The following is a 7,063-nucleotide window of genomic DNA, read 5'->3' as shown; positions in this document are numbered from 1 at the left end:
AGCTAAAAAGGCTTTCTTATGGACGCTAAGTTTTCGCTTTCGCGTACACATATCCTTAAGGAACTTGGCATAAGCAGGAATTTGCCTAATTGCATCTAATAAGGAAGGTTTATGGTAACTTGCTTAAAAACCTCCACTATGTCATTAAAGTTCGATTCCTTTTTGTTGGTACTAATAGCTGAGGAAATGGGGCTCTAGGCTAAAATCAGACCTTTCAGGAACCGAATTCACATCATCAGAAACTTTATCAGTCTCTCAGCTACTGGTCCTGAGAGGTGAGATCTGAGGGGTGAACTACAGTATGTTCACTATCGGGCATGGTTACCTTATTGTCTACAACTCTACCACTCTAAGGGTTCTAACAACATTCAATTGATTCGATGGTTTTGCACCTAATTCATGAACTCCTCTAGGGTTGGGTTGTGTTTGACTAGGAAACTTACCTTTTTCTCTCAAAGAATCACTTATCAGACCAACCTGGGTTTTTAACTCGGAAATAGCCTGACTATTTTCTTGTCCTATCCTGTTACTAGCTTGTAGACTCTGTTCTACGGATAACTGAAATTTTGCAGTTTGCTGAGTTAACAAGGCGAGAGATTCCTCTAAACTTAGGATTTTCTTATCTGACTGATTCTGAAACTGAGCTAGTCCTGAAGGATTCTTAGTATAGCCAAAACCTGGGGGAGCATTAGAATTACTAAACTGACCTTGACTTTGGCCCTTAGACCACGAAAGGTTCGGATGGTTTCTCCAACCAGGATTATAGGTTTCTGAATATGGGTCAATCTTTTGACGGTTATCAAATCTAGTGTTATTATAAAGAGCATTGGTTGCTCTTCAATATTCTGGCCTTCCCAAAAAGGCTCCACTCTACCACTAGTCTGGCCCACTTCTAAGGCTTCTAACCTTTTTGCTATAGCAGCAATTTTGGCATCTGATTCATAGCCTCCTTCTACCCTATTAACGTTTCCTCTACTTAAAAGAATTGTTTTCTGGGGTGCCCTACTTTTCCCATTGCTGGGTTTTTTCGGCGATTTCATTAAAAAATTCCATCGCCGCATCAACAGTTTGGTTTTCAAATCCACCAGTGCATAGAGACTCAACCATGGTCGTTGTGGAATAATCTAAACCCTCATAAAGGATCTGAACTAGCCTAACCTTTTCTAAACCATGATGAGGACACTGGGATAATAAATCATTGAACCTTTCCAAATACCTATATAAAGATTCTCCCTCTTGTTGTGAAAATGTGCATATTTGCGTCCTAATAGACGATGTTTTGTGCCTAGGGAAAAACTTAATGAAAAAGGCAGATGTAAGTTGTTCATATGTCTCAATTGACTCGGAGTCCAAACTATATAGCCACGACTTGGCCTTATCTTTCAGGGAAAATGGGAATAACCTAAGTTTCAAAGCATCATCATCTAAGCTTCTAATTCTTAGAGTACTACAAATTTCCTCAAAATCCTAACATGGTAATAGGGGTTTTCATTTTCTTTCCCTAAAAAGATTGGGAGCATCTGTAAGGTCCCAGGTTTCAGTTCATAGGGTGCCTCCGTTTTAGCTAACTTAATACACGAAGGACGAGTAGTCATAGTCGGATTCAACAAAGCTTTTAAAGTTGTCATTTCTGGCACTATCGAAATATTAGGGATTGTCTCCTCAAGAGGACGTTCAAAAACGGACTCTTCAAAAATCGTACTTTCTAAATTGAGGTAATCGAGACGTTTAGAACTACTAGGTTTCTCTTTAACAAATCTACCTAGGGCGTCTCTTTTACGTTAAGGCATGCAAAAAAAAATAAGGAAGGGGATTCTATTCAATCACAAAACAAGGCTGACTCAACCAAATCAAACCTATTGATTTCTAGCAAACAAAAAGCATGATGGCTCCACTTAGATTGTTTCTAGACCAGCTTCTAATCCTTCGAAAGGGAATTCGTTACAATTTAAGCAAACCCCTCTGGAATCAATCTGAGTTAAAGTAAGTTGAATAGAGGCGAGGGAAGCTCGGTGGAGCTTTGATACCCAAGGCCTCACCGGTATTACAAGGCGGCGCAGTCACGCATTCAACTTACAGAAACCGTCAAGAACTTCGAAGTATGCTTAAAAGAGTAACCAATATTTTTCGAATGACTTTCCTGTTAAGCTCGTTACCCTATCGGTCTCGTTCTAGTCAAAATTTTAGGCTTAGGTTCGCGTAGGTTACGTGTTCCTAAAGCGGGCAAGAAAAGAACGATGATGAAATCCGAACCCTTATCTTGTATGGCCAGTCCTTGCCCTTTACTAGAAAAATAAATCTCCGTATTCAGTCCTCAACATATATGCATACGAAGGAGTCCAGTAACTCGCTGACAGGGGATTCGCGAGTGTTTAGAATCTTACCTCCCGTTCCAGACGGGGGATGAATCGGTTTTAGTCGACTCGGGCCACTGACTCCGATGTCAAGTGTACGAACCCAAGGTGCAGAGACAATATCGTAATTGTCCTCCTTCTCTACAAACAGTTTATATTTAAAGTACCCTTCCGTAGGGTAATAAAAAAATAATGTCCCAAAGTCCAAAAAGAAAAGAAAAATTACAAAAATAATAAACCCTAATGTAATTTTTTTTTTAAAAAGAAAATAAACAAACCCTAAACTAAAATTGTCTAAAGTAAAATTGTCTTCTTTTATGTTCTTTTTGCTTTAATCTTTAGCTCCAAGTCTTTATGAAATCATCAAACTCTTCAATTTTCTTTATGATCCAGAACCTGTGGACACAAGATAAATACTCAAAAACATAAAAAAGAACAAAAATAATAAAAAATAAAAATAAAAATAAAATAAAACCCTAAAAACAAGTCTGCATCGGCGGCGGCAAAAATTGATGTGATTTGTAGATAGTGGTAAAAGTGGTTCGATTCTCAGACTTGCGAAGGATAAAATATAGACTTAAATTCTAAAACTAAAATAGAAAACACACTAAAAGTTGTAGAAAACTCAATCAAAGATGATATCAATATTAAAAGAACACTGAGGCTAAGATTCCACTATTTTCCAAGTTTAAAGTGATTTAATCCAATCTTTGTATTCATGCAATTTTCTCGTTCAATTTGATTCTTACTATTGCAACAAGTAGATTTTCAAAAGCAATAATTGTAAATACCAAGTATGAAGCATCAAAAGTCTTAAACTAAGCATACTCCATCAAAATAGATCAAAATTACTCAAATAAAAATCATATTCGATATTATTTCAAGGAAAATAATCATAATAAAATTGCAATAAATAGATAAAAGAGAATATACCACTTCTTGTTGGAAAAATAGCTTCCTCTAGAGCCTCAGCAATGGGGTTTAGTTCCTCGTATTATCCATGTTCTCAAAATATGTTTTTATAGCTCAAAAGTGTACAAGGAGGTGAAAAAGTGATAACACAGCCGATTCGCAACAGTGTGAAGGTGTTGCAGAATCTCTGTTACAAAGAGGAAACAGTAGCTAAAGACCTAATGCAATTACTGTTGATAAACGATAGATGGGTTCTGCTGTTGAATAGCGATAGTGTTCTGCGACAGATACTTGTGCGTCAATGTTCTTCGTGTTCCTCTTCTTCAGCAGCAGCAGCAGAATATTGTATTTTCCTGCAACTCGATCTCTGGAGCTCTGTGGTGTTCTAAACTTCTCCTAAGGTTTCGTACCCCCTATATGAGACTCGAAACAACTTATATATACTATACAGGTGACGATATTTCGAGAAATATTTCAATTATCTTCCCGTTCTTTTCTCTGTAAGTCACGGACTTTTCTCCCTTCCTTTTTTATCTTTAGGCGGCTTCTGTTTTGTTGAAACTTCCTAAAGTAGATAAGAGTCGAAACATAGGGTAATATTTCTTCTCCAGCTTCCGACGTAACTTCCAAATATAAGACACCATATCCCGGGAAACGTTCACCTCCCTGTTTAATCGTGCAAGACATCAAACCTTCCATTCTTTACGTTTCCAAACAACTACCTTTCCTGTTTTGATGTACTAGATCATTCCCAGTCCGTAGCCAAATATAAAGTCCACTAAATTCTCGTCCAAACCTCTTCCCAAATCTTCCAGCGAAGCTCCGAGTATATTTCCGACACTGTCTTGCTTCAAATCGATTATCTATCCCAGCTTCACCGAATCCATTAACTATACCTTTCCTGTTAAGCCAAAACAGGCCCATACAAGAAGTTTTTGCGATTGAATCTCTCTATAACCTCTCCAAAAATCAAACCCTAATTTCTTCCCGTGAAAATCCATTTTTCCCGGCAAATTTGAGAATTCAAATCGTGAAGAAGAAGGGTGTCCCCCTAATCCACTGCTGGGGTGCGAATAGCAATTGGTGGTGAGTAGTAAAGAAGATAGCCCTTATCAATTGGGTGCCCCTTAGTAATTGAAGTGCCCCTTATCCAAACTGAGAGTCCGAATAGTAATTTTCTCCCACGAGCGCAAATACCACTTTTCGAGCCAATTTTCCCGCAAAAGCTTATTTCTCCAAAAACACCTACAAAAACATAAAATACCAAAATAAGTACAAAAATGGGTACTAACAAAATAGAAAATCGAGATCAAAATAGACACATAAATGCGTCTATCAGTACCCGTACGTGTACCCAAGCTGGTTATTTCTTAAATCGGAAGTTCGTGAACTTAAAGCAATATCAATAAGGAATGCAATCTTTGCAAACCTTGGCTATATTGTTGATAAGTTGATTCAAGTGAATCAAAGCGATTTTGTTTCAATTGTGTCTATGTATAAAGACCTAAGCAGTTGAACAACTCTATCAACTAGTTCTTATGAGTCATTTGAACTAGTTATGAGAAAGATGAATATGGTTGAGATGAAAGTACTCATGTGGCTAACCTCGGTTAACTATTTGTGAACCAACTAAGTGTACACGTTTAGTTACGGTTACTCAAACCTAAATGAAACACATTTCATTTGTGTATGACAATCTAAGTTTCTACCTAACGATTGAAAGATATTGGCTTGAAGAAATCAGGTTTTCCATCTAACGGTGAATATTGAATGCTTTGTTATCATGGTAACTTAGATTGCAAACCCTGATTTGAAAACTATATAAAGGAGACATCTATCATCTAGAAAAACTAATCCCCACACCTCTTGTGTGATACTAGTTAGTTGCTAGAGTCGATTCTCCTTTAACCTTAGGTTTCTTCCCGAGACCCTGTAGGTTAACGACTGAAAGACTTCCTTGGGATTGTGAAGCCAGACGAAACTACTTCTCTTGTAGTTGAGCGATCTGATCTTGCCATTTTCTATCGTACGAGTTCAATTGAATAATTGACTTGAGATTATACCTCCGATATGGCAAGATAAAAAGCAATCACAAACATCTTCGTCTCATCGTTTGTGATTCCGCAACATCTTGTTTCGCTACCATAAGATTAATATTGTTGTGAGGTGATTGATATTTCTAGGCTGTTATTCGAGAATATAAGTCCGGATTATCAATTAGTTCTTGTTCACCTTGATTTATCAAAAGACAGAACAAAAACTCTTATGTCTATCTGTGGGAAACAGATTTACCTATCATAGACTTTTCTGTGTGATACATATTTGTTTATTAAAGTCTTCAACTTTGGGTCGTAGCTACTCTTGGTTGTGGGTGAGATCAGCTAAGGGAATCAAGTATGTAGTATCCTGCTGGGATCAGAGACGTAAGGAGCAACTGTACCTTGAATCAGTGTGATATTGATTAGGGTTCAACTACAGTCCAGACTAAAGTTAGTTTCTAGTAGGCTAGTGTCTGTAGCGGCTTAATACAGTGTGGAGTTTAATCTGGACTAGGTCCCGAGGTTTTTCTGTATTTGCGGTTTTCTCGTTAACAAAATTTCTGGTGTCTGTGTTATTTATATTCCGCATTATATGTTGTTATATAATTGAAATATCACAGGTTGTGCGTTAAGGCCAATCAATTAGAATATCCAACCTTTGGTTGTTGATTTAAATTTATTGACACTTGGATATTGGTCTTTAGTACTATCCAAGTTATTATCCTTGTATTTGATAAAGACTCGCAGATTTCTATTTGCTTGAGTAAAGATCAAATCAAGTGAGAGAGATATTAACCGCTCGATATACTTTTCTCTAGATTGAGTCTGATTGTCTAGTTGATTCTCTAGAAAGTATATTGGGGTTAGTCCATACAGATTGCTAATCGAAATACTGGGTGTGGTTGTTAGACCCCCGCTTTTTCAGTTAGTTTAAAGATAAGTAATATATTTATTATTTGCGAGTTGACACCTCGTCAATAGGATAACATAAAGATTTCCAGCTTATTGTCAAGAAGTCGGAAGTACAAGAGAAAATTCAAATATAAAATACGATTAACCGAATGAAGTGTGACCGATCAACCTATGCCTTATGAAAGAATGCAAGTTCGAGTTCGTTATGTAAGTGGGAGTGGTTTTCATTGTGAGATGAAGTATTGACTAAGGGGAAGTGATACATATCACCGTAGTATTATTGTCAAAGTTGTGATACAATTGAACTTTGATGTTGTGTAACAATGATTGAGAACAAATATTTTTCATGTGTTTTCTTATTGTTATGGCTACGGATCTTAAACAACAATGATGCTGAGTTGAACACGTTCAGAATCACCGGAGTACTTGGAGTGACGAAGAATTCAAGGAATGTTGAAGAACCAAGGAAATCAAGCATGTTGGATGAGAAGCTACAAAGTTTATTTATTTTGTAATCCATTCGTATTGATAGTTTTGTCACTAAAATTGACAAAAGGGGGGATTGTTAGAGCACTGCTAGGTCGAACTCGCAAGCGTTACTATCTCAAGCTTGTTTGTCAAGTTTAGGTGATCAAAACTATAAGTCTTGATTTTTAGTCTACTTATAGATATGTCTCAGATTAGGATAGAATATATAGTTGAACTTTAGACTTCACGGCGTTCATCGATTGAAGACGAAAATCTACTAAGGAGAGCTTGGAGGAACTTCATCAACAAAAGGTATGTGGAGACTAAAACTTATCAATCACTCAGAAGTCTATTGTATTCTATCTCCTATTGAGACTA

At 37.0% G+C, this 7,063-nt stretch overlaps 1 pseudogene; it reads left to right on the top strand.

Annotated features, from left to right (window-relative positions):
* The first annotated feature begins 1,165 nt into the window (after window positions 1-1,165).
* Window positions 1,166-1,265, top strand: LOC113307169 (annotated as a pseudogene).
* The last annotated feature ends 5,798 nt before the right edge of the window (window positions 1,266-7,063 follow it).

The sequence above is a fragment of the Papaver somniferum genome, chromosome 8 (genome assembly GCF_003573695.1).
Source record: "Papaver somniferum cultivar HN1 chromosome 8, ASM357369v1, whole genome shotgun sequence".
Taxonomy (NCBI): domain Eukaryota; kingdom Viridiplantae; phylum Streptophyta; class Magnoliopsida; order Ranunculales; family Papaveraceae; genus Papaver; species Papaver somniferum.
The sequence above is the reverse complement of the archived record's forward strand: the minus strand, read 5'-3'. Positions and strand labels throughout refer to the sequence as shown.